We start from the raw sequence: 17,847 nt of genomic DNA on the forward strand, positions 1-17,847 counted from the left end.
TGCATGCTCAACAACATACATATCAGCAGCTTGGATCTCAAACAGTTAAACCTCTTCCAATCATTTATTATTCCTGCCCCTGCAAGTGTGTCAAACCAATCACAAACAGCACAACCTCTCAACAGGAAGCCTAAAAAACCCGCCAATGCACATCCTCATTAGCCACCATGTTTCTCCTGCTTTCCATAGAGAGGCAGCATCATGGGGCACAAGGGGTGCATCATGGGGCACAAGGGGTGCTGGAAGCCCTACAATCCCCTGTTGTTCCGTCTACACATGCTGATTCAATAGTTGCTGCTGAGGTCCCTGGTCATGGTGCTGCCCCTGCTGCAGCTGGTCATCGAATTACATACTGCGGATTTCCACTGCATGTAAGTGAAACTACTACATCCCACCCCCCTTCCCTTAACCACCCTAATTACTGAAAATATCTAATTAGTTTAATTCATGTTTAGGTCACTATGATTTATTGACTATCATTAAGAAGAAAGAAAATGGATGTTTATACCTTATGTTCACACCTTCTGTAAAAACATTATTATTTAGATATATATACCCATGTGCAGGGATAGGCAAGGTGTCCTTCACTAAAGGTCTTTACCTTAAAAAATGTCCGCCACAGCCTTGGCTCATGCCTATCCCTGCACATGGGTCAATTTCTATTGGATGTGAGAAACCTAATAAGTGAATATTACTATATGTACCCTTCATACACACCTATGTGATGTGGTTTATAGAACATGAATATGTCATAAACATGATACTATTACCTTTTTGGGCCCATTTGCACACAGGCCTTATTATATGTTTAAACAATATTACTGTACTAAAACACCCCTCACATGGATGTTGATGACAATTATATGGTAAATAACAGAGGACAAGATTTATTGTGAGCTATAAGAATATTTATTTATTTTTAAGCTTCTTGGATGAGGGGGCTGAGGTGACTAGAGTGGATTTCCTTGTTCTCCTGGTTTGGGAAGATTCAGATGATTCTGCTGGAGTGCTGGCCACAGATGATAGGCTGGAGGCAGTGTCCTGCTGGTGTGTAAAGTGCTCAACCAACACACCCAAGAGTTGATTTTGTTCCCGCCATCTATTGTCCATCTGCATCTGCATATCAGACAGAATTCGCATCATCTGCGACTGGTTTTGAACAATTCCATTTAATGATGCTGCCATGTCCCTCTGCAGCTCTATGCCATGCTTGAGTAACCTCTCTTGGCTCCTGTGTAACCTCTCTTGGCTCCTTTGAAACTTCTCTTGGCTCCTTTGAAACCTCTCTTGGCTCCTGTGAAACCTCTCTTGGCCTCTTTGTCTGCTCTTGCAGCTTGTTATGAGCCTCCTCTGCAGTGCAATGTATTCCTCACCCAGGGGAGAATACAATGCATCCACAGGCTCTTGAGCAGCAGGGCTTCTAGGTGCTTGAGGTGCATGTTCTGCTGCATCTGCTGGTGCTTGAGGAACTACTTCAGCTGCATCTGCTGGTGCTTGAGGAACTACTTCAGCTGCATCTGCATGTGCTTGAGGAACAACTTCAGCTGCATCTGCATGTGCTTGTGGAACATCTTCATCTGCTGGTGCTTGTGGGACATCGTCAGCTATATGCTCATCTGCAGATGGTGGAGCTCTCCCAAGGGAAGAGGATGGTGGAGCTCTCCCAAGGGAAGAGGATGGTGGAGCTCTCGAAAGGGAAGAGGATGGTGGAGCTCTCAGGGTGGATTGGTAGTCCCATTGTGACCACTCAGCCTGTCCAGTTTGCACTTCTTGGGACATACCCTGTGTGTAATAGCCATGACTGCCCTGATATTGTGTTGGGGGGGGGGGGGGGTAAAGACATGGACCCTTTGTGGCTGACTTGGCTCCCCCTCAAAGCCAAAAGAAGAGTATCCCTCTGGCCAGGAATCTTGACTGGGCTCATATGGCAATGGTGGTGGCATCACTTCCGGGTCCTCAACAGAAGCCATCCAACCCTGCTCATGCCTGGGAGCATAATGTTCACATAGTTGCCTGTAGACTGGTGGTGGTGGCTGCATGCCTGTGACTGGTGGTGGTGGTGGAGGTGGCGGCATGCCTGTGACTGGTGGTGGTGGTGGAGGTGGCGGCATGCCTGTTTGCAGCCTGGTGACAGGAGGTTCTGTGGAGGAGTCAAATGATGAGAGGGATTAGTACAGTCATATATATGTCCATGTGGGCATACAATGTACATTGATACATGCTAGGGCCTATACTCATTCTCATGTCAAACTCTATAACATGCATGTGCACAATGTGATTTGTGGTATGAGGGATTTTAATCTGCACAGTATACAGGTATGTGTTTCATACAATAGTTATGTGTACATGTCAATGATGGAAAAAATGTGTTCTTTAAGTGACACTATGGTCATACAATTTAATTTAGCCTGATGTAGGCACAAAACCTGCTTTCTGAGCTAAAATATTGTGATGGCTATAGTGTCCATTTACTGAAAACTCTACAAGTGGCTTGTGGCCTGTGTTACTCTGAGACATGTTAGTATTGCACTATTCCACCTCATATCATGAATTGCATTGTGCTAAGTAGCATTAATGTCAAATATAATTGTAGATGTTTTTGTTAGTAGGCCAAATGCCATGCTCCTCATTGTGTACATGAATGTGTGACATTAAAGGATGTTATATCTCAAATACATATCATACTGGTGTGTGGGATGTTACTCACCAGCATGAGGTGCTGTGGTTGCAACCCCTGAGTCACGAGCCCCTGGAAGTCCACGGACTGCTGTGATACTCAGGGACCTGCGTATCATCTCCTGCCAGGTGTTGTATTTTGCTTCCAAGGGTGGACCACCGCCTGTTCCCCTCTGGTGCATGGCTTCCTACCCCATCTTCTCTTTCACCCGCCTCTTACAGTCATTCCATCTTTTTTTAAGGCCCTCAACAGTCCTCCTCTGCTCGGCCACACTGTTGACGGCATCCTCTACCGCCAACCATGCTGTTTTCCGCCTTCTGTCAACACCTTTGCCCTTCTCCTGGCCAAAGAAGGCACTGTGATTGTCCATGATGGCCTGGACTAGGGCAACATTCTCAGAGAATGAGAAATTAGGACATCTCATCCTCTCATCCTCTGTGGACACCTGGCTTTCTCCCTGCGATGTCCCTGGTGGGGGTTCCTCCCTATCCTCTCCCTCCTCCCCCCCCTTCTGTCCCCATGTGCACCCTCAGTCCCTCTCCTAGATGTGCCTGGTCTCTGGGCATCTCCGCTCCCATCATCCCTTCTAGCTCTCCCTCTCCCCACTCCACTTACTCCCTGACGGGGACCCCGCTGCTTCTCCTGTCCGCTACAATACTCCTCTCCCTGCCACTCCTCTCCACTCCTCCCCTCCGCCCTACCTCTCCCTACCATCCTCACACTACACACACTCACACTCAATCCCAGTTCAATCACACACAATCACAACCAAACACTCAGCCTATCACACTGTAAAATTGAAATAAAATGTGTGGGGTGTTAGAAAAAAAAAAGTGTTGTGTATTTTGTATATGTATGTATGCAAAATGTGTGCAATATGTAAAAAGATGTGTAAGTGTACAAGCTTACCCAACCAACAAAGCGACCTAACTAACTCCTCTGTTTGCGCCTCTCTCTCTACTCTAATTCTCAACTCCACTGTAGTGTGCTGTAGCTCAACGAACCATCCAAACACACTGAAGAAAATGGCGGCTGCGCATGGGTTTATATATGAATTTTGAATAGCGTAATTACGTGGCGCATTTTTAGATGAAGTTGCGGGTCATTTTTACGAGTGTTAGCCTAATTTGCATAAAACTACACTTTATTGAGACTTTACGTGGACAAAATAGTGGCGTAAGTACTTGCGACGACTAAAATGTGTATTTGCGGACTTTTCGGAACAACGCCAGTATTCAACTGGACAGTCAAGTATTTTAGCAGGTTGTTCAGTAAAATATTCACAAAAATACTAGACACTTAAATGTCCATTTATTTTAGTGTTAAAGGGACTATACACCAAAAATGTTATTGTTTAAAAAAATAGATAATCCTTTTATTACCCATTCCCCAGTTTTGCATAACCAACACAGTTATAGAAATATACCTTTTACCTCTGTTTTGTATCTAAGCTTCTGCCGACTGCCCCCTTATCTCAGTTCTTTTGACAGTCTTGCATTTCAGGCAATTAGTGCTGGCTCTTAAATAAGTCCACGGGCGTGAGCACAATGCTGTCTATACGGCACACATGAATGACCACCATCTAGCTGTAAAAACTGTAAAATTTAATTCAGATAAGAGGCGGCCTTCAAGGGCTTAGAAATTAGTATATGAGCCTAACAAGGTTTAGCTTTCAACTAAGAATACCAAGAGAACAATGCAAATTTGATGATAAAAGTACATTGGAAAGTTGTTTAAAATGACATGTCCTATCTGAATCATGAACGTTTATTTTGGACTTTACTGTACCTTTAACTATAGGGAAAATGCCCTTCTATGCCTCAATAAATTACAAATATGAAACAGAAAGAATTAAGGGGCATTCAAGGGGTCAAATTTCTATTGTTTACATGTGTTACAGGCAACCAAAGAGATACACTTATTGATTTCAATGTTACTGGCAGACAAGGGTTAAAATGACTGCTAGTTGTGTAAATAAAACAAAACATTTAACCAATAGCTATGAAGGTTTTTTTTTAAATATAACTAATATTAGACATCTATGCATAAACAATAAAATGTACTACATAATTCTTACCTGGCCAGGCCTAGAAGCTTGTGAGAGTTACGGTTCTCACTTCTTGCTGAAGAGATGCTTCTCTCAATTTCTGAAGCCAGTCCAGTCTTGTTGCTCGAGGAGCCAATCGTCTCTAACTTCAACATAAAAGTTATAGAGCCCTCCAAACCGATCTAGCATGTACCTCGTGTAATAATACGCTAGGGTCAGGGCAGAAAACAGCCAATCACTTTGCCTTAGCCTTGTCCGAAGTTCTGGGGTGTGATGTCTTACAGACTTTCAGTCGCCCTGCACTTGCTGCTTGCCTGCTGGATATTGTGCTATTGTCAGAGAACACACAGCAGCGCAAGTGCAGTTTGACAACTGAGGGGACACAAGCCCCTCCCCCTTTGGTGACGCCTTTGAGAAACAGACCATGGTGTTACTGCACCTGCTGTAGCTCATCCCGTTGTCATTGAGAGTCAGAAAAAATAGAAAATTCGCTCAGTTGAAATTGAGCCAATTAACAAGTTTTGGCTTGCTGAATACGGATGTCCAATGGTTCTTTGTTTTTGTTTTTTACCTAAAGGGAAATATTTTAAAACACGCACAAAATCAGTAAAATCATATGGATACTTCTAAAAAAATATGTTTACTTTAATATTTCATATGATTATTAACTCCTTAATGATCAGCGACGTACCCTGTATGTTGGCGGTGTTTAAATGGGGATTGCTTTTTTGATAGCACGGTCTCTCCACCAGCGGCAAGGCATCACCATTCCAGGATGCCTGCAGAAGGAAGGAAGGTTAAAATAGTGTGGTTCTGACACTGGTGGCGAAACCTACGCTTGTATGGCCTGAAAAAACTTTTGGGGTACATCGTGGTTGTTAAGGGGTTAAACACAATTAAATCCTGAAATAGTATGTTAAAGTAAGTAAGAATTCATAATAATATATAAAATAATTTATTTAAACCTACATACTCAGCAATTATTTTAAGATGACACTAAGGAGCCATATTGTAATGTTATTATTGTAAACTGATACTGATAAGCCATACTGTAGCTATCACACTCAGCAATTATTGTAAACTAATACTGAGGAGCGACATTGTAGTGTAATTATTATTAACTGATACTGAGGCGCCATATTGTAGTGTAATTATTATAAACTGGTAATGAGGAGCCATATTGTAGTGTAATTATTATAAACTGATACTGAGGAGCCATATTGTAGTGTAATTATTATAAACTGATACTGAGGAGCCATATTGTAGTGTAATTATTATAAACTAATACAGAAGAGCCATATTGTAATGTAATTATTATAAACTGATACTGAGGAGCCATATTGTAGTGTAATTATTATAAACTAATACTGAGGAGCCATATTGTAGTGTAATTATTATAAACTGATACTGAGGAGCCATATTGTAGTGTAATTATTATAAACTAATACAGAAGAGCCATATTGTAATGTAATTATTATAAACTTATACTGAGGAGCCATATTGTAGTGTAATTATTATAAACTGATACAGAGGAGCCATATTGTAGTGTAATTATTATAAACTGATACTGAGGAGCCATATTGTAGTGTAATTATTATAAACTGATACTAAGGAGCCATATTGTAGTGTAATTATTATAAACTGATACTGAGGAGCCATATTGTAGTGTAATTATTATAAACTAATACAGAAGAGCCATATTGTAATGTAATTATTATAAACTTATACTGAGGAGCCATATTGTAGTGTAATTATTATAAACTGATACAGAGGAGCCATATTGTAGTGTAATTATTATAAACTGATACTGAGGAGCCATATTGTAGTGTAATTATTATAAACTGATACTGAGGAGCCATATTGTAGTGTAATTATTATAAACTGATACAGAGGAGCCATATTGTAGTGTAATTATTATAAACTGATACTGGGAGCCATATTGTAGTGTAATTATTATAAACTGATACTGAGGAGCCATATTGTAGTGTAATTATTATAAACTGATACTAAGGAGCCATATTGTAGTGTAATTATTATAAACTGATACAGAGGAGCCATATTGTAGTGTAATTATTATAAACTGATACTGAGGAGCCATATTGTAGTGTAATTATTATAAACTGATACAGAGGAGCCATATTGTAGTGTAATTATTATTAACTGATACTGAGGAGCCATATTGTAGTGTAATTATTATAAACTGATACAGAGGAGCCATATTGTAGTGTAATTATTATAAACTGATACAGAGGAGCCATATTATAGTGTAATTATTATAAACTGATACTAAGGAGCCATATTGTAGTGTAATTATTATAAACTGATACAGAGGAGCCATATTGTAGTGTAATTATTATAAACTGATACAGAGGAGCCATATTGTAGTGTAATTATTATAAACTGATACAGAGGAGCCATATTGTAGTGTAATTATTATAAACTGATACTGAGGAGCCATATTGTAGTGTAATTATTATAAACTGATACTGAGGAGCCATATTGTAGTGTAATTATTATAAACTGATACTAAGGAGCCATTGTAGTGTAATTATTATAAACTGATACAGAGGAGCCATATTGTAGTGTAATTATTATAAACTGATACTGAGGAGCCATATTGTAGTGTAATTATTATAAACTGATACAGAGGAGCCATATTGTAGTGTAATTATTATTAACTGATACTGAGGAGCCATATTGTAGTGTAATTATTATAAACTGATACAGAGGAGCCATATTGTAGTGCAATTATTATAAACTAATACAGAGGAGCCATATTGTAGTGTAATTATTATAAACTGATACTGAGGAGCCATAGTGTAGTGTAATTATTATTAACTGATACTGAGGAGCCATATTGTAGTGTAATTATTATAAACTGATACTGAGGAGCCATATTGTAGTGTAATTATTATAAACTGATACTGAGGTGCCATATTGTAGTATAATTATTATTAACTGATACTGAGGAGCCATATTGTAGTGTAATTATAATAAACTGATACTGAGGAGCCATAGTGTAGTGTAATTATTATAAACTGATACTGAGGAGCCATATTGTAGTGTAATTATTATTAACTGATACTGAGGAGCCATATTGTAGTGTAATTATTATTAACTGATACTGAGGAGCCATATTGTAGTGTAATTATTATAAACTGATACTGAGGAGCCATATTGTAGTGTAATTATTATAAACTGATACTGAGGAGCCCTATTGAAGTGTAATTATTATAAACTGATACTGAGGAGCCATATTGTAGTGTAATTATTATTAACTGATACTGAGGAGCCATATTGTAGTGTAATTATTATTAACTGATACTGAGGAGCCATATTGTAGTGTAATTATTATAAACTGATACTGAGGAGCCATATTGTAGTGTAATTATTATTAACTGATACTGAGGAGCCATATTGTAGTGTAATTATTATTAACTGATACTGAGGAGCCATATTGTAGTGTAATTATTATAAACTGATACTGAGGAGCCATATTGTAGTGTAATTATTATTAACTGATACTGAGGAGCCATATTGTAGTGTAATTATTATTAACTGATACTGAGGAGCCATATTGTAGCGTAATTATTATTAACTGATACTGAGGAGCCATATTGTAGTGTAATTATTATAAACTGATACTGAGGAGCCATATTGTAGCGTAATTATTATAAACTGATACTGAGGAGCCATATTGTAGCGTAATTATTATAAACTGATACTGAGGAGCCATATTGTAGTGTAATTATTATTAACTGATACTGAGGAGCCATATTGTAGTGTAATTATTATTAACTGATACTAAGGAGCCATATTGTAGTGTAATTATTATAAACTGATACTGAGGAGCCATATTGTAGTGTAATTATTATAAACTGATACTGAGGAGCCCTATTGAAGTGTAATTATTATAAACTGATACTGAGGAGCCATATTGTAGTGTAATTATTATTAACTGATACTGAGGAGCCATATTGTAGTGTAATTATTATTAACTGATACTGAGGAGCCATATTGTAGTGTAATTATTATAAACTAATACAGAAGAGCCATATTGTAATGTAATTATTATAAACTGATACTGAGGAGCCATATTGTAGTGTAATTATTATAAACTGATACTGAGGAGCCATATTGTAATGTAATTATTATAAACTGATACTGAGGAGCCATATTGTAATGTAATTATTATAAACTGATACTGAGGAGCCATATTGTAGTGTAATTATTATAAACTGATACTGAGGAGCCATATTGTAGTGTAATTATTATAAACTAATACTGAGGAGCCATATTGTAGTGTAATTATTATAAACTAATACTGAGGAACCACATTGTAGTGCAATTATTATAAACTGATACTGAGGAGCCATAGTGTAGTGTAATTATTATAAACTGATACTGAGGAGCCATAGTGTAGTGTAATTATTATAAACCTTTACTCACCCCTCTACATGTAAAAAATATAGGTTGAAGGATTATTATACCTGTAATTCTAAGTTTGTGATATACCTAATTAAGTGTCCATGTGGTTTGGGGTACGTTGGCGAGACCACCCAGAAGGTACGGGAGCGCATTAACCAACATAAAAGCAATATCAGGACAGGTAAATTAGATGCTCCTGTGTCCAACCATTTTATTATGGCTGGACATCAAATTAATCAGCTCAGATTCCAGGTACTTGAACATATAAAAATACCTAGGAGGGGTGGGAATAGAACTAAGATGTTAAAGTACAGGGAATTGTACTGGATTCATGAGTTGGGGACTATGACCCCTAATGGAATGAACAGGGAAATGGATTGGAGTATATGCCAGTGAATATTAATAACTATACACTTAACAACAAAATGTCTTTTGTTCAAGGACTGGATGTTAAAAATGCAAAGATACAAAGAAATTTATTTGACTAACTTCTCTATATATCCTTTGTTGTAGGTCATCTTCAATGTATTTTGAAAATTTGAGTATATGCCACTTAATATTAATAACTATACACCTAACAACAAAATGTCTTTTGTTCAAAAACTTGATGTTAAAAATGCAAAGATATAGAGAAATTTATTTGACTAACTTCTTTATATATCCTTTTTTGAAGGTCACCTAGAATGTATTTTGAGAAATTCAGAAATTGGCCACTAGATGGCATTGGGTTCAGGAAAGGATAACTAAAGGTTAACACAGGTGAAATCAGGTGTCTTTTGTTCAAGGATTGGATGTTAAAAATGCAAAGATACAAAGAAATTTATTTGACTAACTTCTCTATATATCCTTTGTTGTAGGTCATCTTGAATGTATTTTGAAAATTTGAGTATATGCCACTTAATATTAATAACTATACACCTAACAACAAAATGTCTTTTGTTCAAAAACTTGATGTTAAAAATGCAAAGATATAGAGAAATTTATTTGACTAACTTCTTTATATATCCTTTGTTGAAGGTCACCTAGAATGTATTTTGAGAAATTCAGAAATTGGCCACTAGATGGCATTGGGTTCAGGAAAGGATAACTAAAGGTTAACACAGGTGAAATCAGGTGTCTTGTTCAAGGATTGGATGTTAAAAATGTAAAGATACAGAGAAATGTATTTGACTAAATTCTCTATATATCCTTTGTTGAAGGTCACCTTGAATGTATTTTGAAAATTTGAGTATATGCCAGTTAAGATTAATAACTATACACCTAACAACAAAATGTTTTTTGTTCAAGAACTTGATGTTAAAAATGTAAAGATATAGAGAAATTTATTTGACTAACTTCTTTATATATCCTTTGTTGAAGGTCACCTTGAATGTATTTTGAAAAATTCAGAAATTGGCCACTAGATGGCATTGAGTTCAGGAAAGGATAACTAAAGGTTAACACAGGTGAAATCAGGTGTGGTAGGCGGAGCTTCAGCCTATTTAAGGTTTGATTTTAATGTTTTATGTTAGACATGAATAAGGACATGGGTCTGAAACGTTGTCTGTTTTAAAAGGCACAATAAAGCAATAATGTTTTAAATACTGTTGGTGGTGCGGCTATAACACTCCTTTGAACTGTATACTTTGGACCATGGTGCAGGTCTAATAGCTAGCACACCTGCAAACAGTTTGTTGCATACCCACAGGTGGGGATTACCTTGGTGCTTGTGCATTCTTCTGATTCATAATTATTATAAACTGATACTGAGGAGCCATAGTGTAGTGTAATTATTATAAACTAATACTGAGGAGCCATAGTGTAGTGTAATTATCATAAACTAATACTGAGGAGCCACATTGTAGTGCAATTATTATAAACTGATACTGAGGAGCCATAGTGTAGTGTAATTATTATAAACTGATACTGAGGAGCCATATTGTAGTGTAATTATTATAAACTGATACTGAGGTGCCATAGTGTAGTGTAATTATTATAAACTAATACTGAGGAGCCATATTGTAGTGTAATTATAAACTGATACTGGGAGCCATAGTGTAGTGTAATTATTATAAACTGATACTGAGGAGCCATATTGTAGTGTAATTATTATAAACTGATACTGAGGAGCCATATTGTAGTGCAATTATTATAAACTGATACTGAGGAGCCATAGTGTAGTGTAATTATTATAAACTGATACTGAGGAGCCATATTGTAGTGTAATTATTATAAACTGATACTGAGGAGCCATATTGTAGTGTAATTATTATAAACTGATACTGAGGTGCCATAGTGTAGTGTAATTATTATAAACTAATACTGAGGAGCCATATTGTAGTGTAATTATTGTAAACTGATACTGAGGAGCCATACTGTAGTGTAATTATTATAAACTAATACTGAGGAGCCATATTGTAGTGTAATTATTATAAACTGATACTGAGGTGCCATAGTGTAGTGTAATTATTATAAACTAATACTGAGGAGCCATATTGTAGTGTAATTATAAACTGATACTGAGGAGCCATATTGTAGTGTAATTATTATAAACTGATACTGAGGAGCCATATTGTAGTGGAATTATTGTAAACTGATACTGAGGAGCCATAGTGTAGTGTAATTATTATAAACTAATACTGAGGAGCCACATTGTAGTGTAATTATTATAAACTAATACTGAGGAGCCATATTGTAGTGTAATTATAAACTGATACTGAGGAGCCATATTGTAGTGTAATTATTATAAACTGATACTGAGGAGCCATAGTGTAGTGTAATTATTATAAACTAATACTGAGGAGCCACATTGCAGTGTAATTATTATAAACTGATACTGACAAGCCATAGTGTAGTGTAATTATTATAAACTAATACTGAGGAGCCATAGTGTAGTGTAATTATTATAAACTAATACTGAGGAGCCACATTGTAGTGTAATTATTATAAACTGATACTGAGGAGCGATATTGCAATGTAATTATTATAAACTGATACTGAGGAGCCATAGTGTAGTGTAATTATTATAAACTAATACTGAGGAGCCATATTGTAGTGTAATTATAAACTGATACTGAGGAGCCATATTGTAGTGTAATTATTATAAACTGATACAGAGGAGCCATATTGTAGTGTAATTATTATAAACTGATACTGAGGAGCGATATTGTAGTGTAATTATTATAAACGGATACTGAGGAGCCATAGTTTAGTGTAATTATTATAAACTAATACTGAGGAGCCACATTGTAGTGTAATTATTATAAACTGATACTGAGGAGCCATAGTGTAGTGTAATTATTATAAACTGATACTGAGGAGCCATAGTGTAGTGTAATTATTATAAACTGATACTGAGGAGCCATAGTGTAGTGTAATTATTATAAACTGATACTGAGGAGCCATATTGTAGTGTAATTATTATAAACTGATACCGAGGAGCCATTGTGTAGTGTAATTATTATAAACTGATACCGAGGAGCCATATTGTAATGTAATTATTATAAACTAATACTGAGGAGCCATAGTGTAGTGTAATTATTATAAACTGATACTGAGGAGCCATATTGTAATGTAATTATTATAAACTGATACTGAGGAGCCATATTGTAGTGTAATTATTATAAACTGATACCGAGGAGCCATATTGTAATGTAATTATTATAAACTGATACTTAGGAGCCATATTGTAATGTAATTATTATAAACTGATACAGAGGAGCCATTGTGTAGTGTAATTATTATTAACTGATACTGAGGAGCCATATTGTAGTGTAATTATTATAAACTAATACTGAGGAGCCATATTGAAGTGTAATTATTATAAACTGATACTGAGGAGCCATATTGTAGTGTAATTATTATAAACTGATACTGAGGAGCCATATTGTAGTGTAATTATTATAAACTGATACTGAGGAGCCATATTGTAGTGTAATTATTATAAACTGATACTGAGGAGCCATATTGTAGTGTAATTATTATAAACTGATACTGAGGAGCCATAGAGGTCTATTAAACAAATGTCTGTCGGACCTGATCCAACAGTGCGTATTCAGCATTGCACCAGCAGCTCTTGTGAGCTGCTGGTGCAACGCCGCCCCCTGCAGACTCGCGGCCAATCGGCTGCCAGCAGGGTGGTGTCAATCAACCTGATCGTACTCGATCGGGTTGAATTCTGGCGATTCCTGTCCGCCTCATCAGAGCAGGCGGACAGCTCCATAACTTGTGTTTCTGGCGAGTCTGAAGACTCGCCAGAAACACGGGCCTTCAAACTCCGTTCGGAGTATGATAGATAGGCCCCATAGTGTAGTGTTATTATAAACTGATACTGAGGAGACATAGTGTAGTGTAATTATTATAAACTGATACTGAGGAGACATATTGTAGTGTAATTATTATAAACTGATACTGAGGAGACATAGTGTAGTGTAATTATTATAAACTGATACTGAGGAGACATATTGTAGTGTAATTATTATAAACTGATACTGAGGAGCCATATTGTAGTGTAATTATTATAAACTGATACTAAGGAGCCATATTGTAGTGTAATTATTATAAACTGATACTAAGGAGCCATATTGTAGTGTAATTATTATAAACTGATACTAAGGAGCCATATTGTAATGTAATTATTATAAACTGATACTGAGGAGCCATATTGTAGTGTAATTATTATTAACTGATACTGAGGAGCCATATTGTAGTGTAATTATTATTAACTGATACTGAGGAGCCATATTGTAGTGTAATTATTATAAACTGATACTGAGGAGCCATATTGTAGTGTAATTATTATAAACTGATACTAAGGAGCCATATTGTAGTGTAATTATTATAAACTGATACTAAGGAGCCATATTGTAGTGTAATTATTATAAACTGATACTGAGGAGCCCTATTGTAGTGTAATTATTATAAACTGATACTAAGGAGCCATATTGTAGTGTAATTATTATAAACTGATACTAAGGAGCCATATTGTAGTGTAATTATTATAAACTGATACTAAGGAGCCATATTGTAGTGTAATTATTATAAACTGATACTAAGGAGCCATATTGTAGTGTAATTATTATAAACTGATACTGGGGAGACATAGTGTAAGGTTCTTCGCACTGAATCTATCTGACTGTACCTTTAAGGATCATCACCTTCCTCCTTTATAAGGAACTTCCTCCCAGCAGTTCATTGCTGGTTAATTGAAGTCTCTATTCGATCTTCATCTCTGTCAGCCCTAAGTGGTTTACACTTACTCTGTGATTTTCTACTTGTCTCCGTTGCAGCTATCAGCTTCCTGACTTACCCACCAAGCTTCAAACAGGAGATTCCAGCATCCGCTCTACAACCCCTACGCTCAAGCCGGCATCTGCTGTTTGGAACAGTTACAGATTTCTGTGAAGCCGCCGGCTACGTCATCAGCTACGGCCGCAGTGCGGTAAGCTTGTCTCTCTCCCTGCAGCTCTATCGGATCAACGCCGGAACCCCTCTCTCCTATTCCGCTGCCTGCTAACCTCCTAACAGCCTACAATCATTCCCTGAGACTCTAGCTACTTATTCCTTCAAGGAACTTAAGGTACTGTCTGTTTACTTGTTTCATATCTGATGTAAAGCCTAACTGTTTGTTGCTGTTGTCACAACTCATTGTTCTCAGTGAAAACTATGTTTGGCTAATATTAAATCTTTTATGTAGCTTGGGAACTTCCACTCAAAGAAGTTACATAATAGATACACACAAAACTTTGATTCTGAGTATTACATAATTAACCAGCCAAAAAAGATACAGGATTTAATTGTGAATTCACTAATTTCTGATTTCTGTTTTCACCGTCCTGTTTAAACTATACAAGTAAACAATATGGAGATGGGTGCTATGTCTGAACACCTAAAAAAATTATCTGATAGGGTTGATATGCTCGCCAGCTCATTTCAAGAATTACAGATAGAAAACCAGGCCCTAAAGGCCTGTCTTAGGGAAACACTAGCTGTTAAACCAGGCCAGAATGAACATCATCCTGAACCTGCAGTTTCCACACCGGAGAAATTTTCTGGCAACCGCTCTCAATTCAGAGAGTTCAGGAACTCCTGTATGTTATTGTTTGAACTAAAACCTAAAACATACGCCTCTGAAAGAATTAGAGTGCTAACCGTCATTTCTTATTTAAGAGGAGAGCCCAGGGCATGGGCAGACACCTTTTTTGAAAAACAGGATCCTATCCTAGGATCTCTGGACGCTTTCTTTACAGAAATGTCCACACTCTACGATGATCCTTATAAGCAAATCTCAGCAGAAAATAACCTTAGAGCTTTGAAACAAAATAAAAATGCTGTTGAAACTTACATAACTCAGTTTAAGATCTTTGCCACTGATTCATTGTGGAATGAGATCTCACTGAGGAATCAATTTCGTCTGGGATTAAGTGAGGAGCTTAAAGATGAACTTTCGCGAATTGGAATACCGGACACTTTGGAGGAGTTGTATACGGTGTCCATATCCATTGATCGGCGTTTGAGGGAGAGACGGTCTGAAAAATCTGGGTTCACAAAAAGAGCTCCTGCACTACCTACTCCTTCTTCTGGGAAAGATTTCCCACAACCTATGGAAATAGGCTTTATTAAAGGCCCCCTATCCACACAAGAGAAATCTAGAAGGAAAACTCTGAACCTATGTTTATATTGTGCTTCCCCTAAGCACGAGGTAAAGGACTGCCCCCTATTGGCAAAACAGAAATTAGGTAAGAATGATCTTCCTCTAACTAACTTTTTCTCTAAAACTACTACCACTAAATATCTAACACTGCCCATCTCTTTACAGTGGGAACACTACAAGATCCGGACTACAGCCATAATTGACACAGGGTCTTGTGGTAATTTCATTGACGTGAATTTTGTGAAAGTTAATAAAATTCCTTTGATCACTAAGCACATCCCTGTATCTGTGAAGGTTATTGATGGTACTCTTTTACCTAGTGGTCCTCTCACTCACCAAACCATTCCCCTTCAGTTACACACAGAACAAAAACACACTGAACAAATAAGTTTAGATGTTATCTCCTCCCCTATGTTCAAAGTTATTCTTGGAATTCAATGGTTAAGTCTTCATAAACCACTTATTAACTGGTCATGTCTTACCATTACATTCCCAGAGATCCAGAACACCAAGCTTACATCTAGTAATTCTTTTTGTTTGTCTCTGACTGATTCAGAGAGCAAGATACCCCCTCAGTACTCCGAATTTACTGACGTGTTTGACAAAAAAGAAGCAGAATCTTTACCACCCCACAGGGCATACGATTGCCCTATCGATCTGCTTCCAGGTGTCTCTATCCCATTTGGGCATCTATATCCTTTGTCTAAGCCTGAATTAGAGCATTTGAAGAATTATATCGACGAGAACCTTAAAAAAGGGTTTATCAGACCCAGTACCTCACCCGCTGGGGCGGGCATGTTCTTTGTTACCAACAAAGACGGTTCTCTCAGACCTATAATAGACTACAGGGAGCTAAATAAACGCACAAGGAAAAATAGGTACCCTCTTCCATTAATCCCTGAACTGATAGAAAGATTGCGTGGCGCCTCAGTTTTCACCAAATTGGATCTTAGGGGCGCCTATAATCTTATCAGAATGAGAGCTGGAGATGAATGGCTTACAGCATTTAGGACTAGATATGGTCTATATGAGTATACTGTAATGCCATTCGGGCTTTGTAATGCCCCAGCAACATTTCAGTGTTTCATTAACGACCTTTTCAGAGACATATTGGATGTATATATCGTCGTCTACTTAGATGACATTTTAATATATTCGCAAACTATTGACCAACATAGAATTCATGTCAAAGAAGTACTAAACAGATTAAGGAAAAATAGTTTATATGCTAAACTTGAAAAATGTATTTTTGAAACCCAAGACATCACTTTTCTAGGTTACCATATCACTGTGTATGGTATCTCTATGGACAATAAAAAAGTACAAGCTGTGCTTGAGTGGCCAATTCCTAGCACTAGAAAAGAAACTCAACGCTTCCTGGGTTTCTCTAACTTCTATAGGAAGTTTATTCCTGGATTTGCTGCAATTGCCAAACCTCTCACAGAACTCACAAAAATACATAGCACTTTCCGTTGGACACCTGAAGCTCAAGAATCTTTTGAAATCCTTAAGGAAAGATTTTCTACAGCTCCCATCTTGATGTTTCCAGATATGAACCATCAATTCGTCTTGGAGGTTGACGCTTCCGAATACGCAATTGGTGCAATCCTTTCCCAAAGACCGTCATTCAAGGATCCATTGCATCCAGTAGCTTATTTCTCCAGGATTCTACAACCTGCCGAAATTAATTATCCTGTCGGTGAAAAGGAGTTATTGGCGATCAAAAGTTCATTCGATCACTGGAGACATCTATTGGAGGGTGCTGTTCACCCCATTGTAATATTCACTGATCATAAGAACCTGCAATATCTGCAAACCAATAAAACCCTTTCCTCCAGGCAACTGAGATGGAGTCTTTATTTCTCAAGGTTTAACTACGTCATAACTTATAGACCTGGGGAAAAGAATGGGAAGGCTGATGCTCTATCTAGACAACATACGATAATTACACCTGACCTTACGCCAACCACTATAATTCCTCGAGACTGTATTCTAGGATATATAGGAGATTTCGTACCACAGATGATACGTGCCCAAACTTCTGATGACGATAGACCTACAGAT

This window comes from Bombina bombina, chromosome 7 (genome assembly GCF_027579735.1).
Source record: "Bombina bombina isolate aBomBom1 chromosome 7, aBomBom1.pri, whole genome shotgun sequence".
Taxonomy (NCBI): Eukaryota; Metazoa; Chordata; class Amphibia; order Anura; family Bombinatoridae; genus Bombina; species Bombina bombina.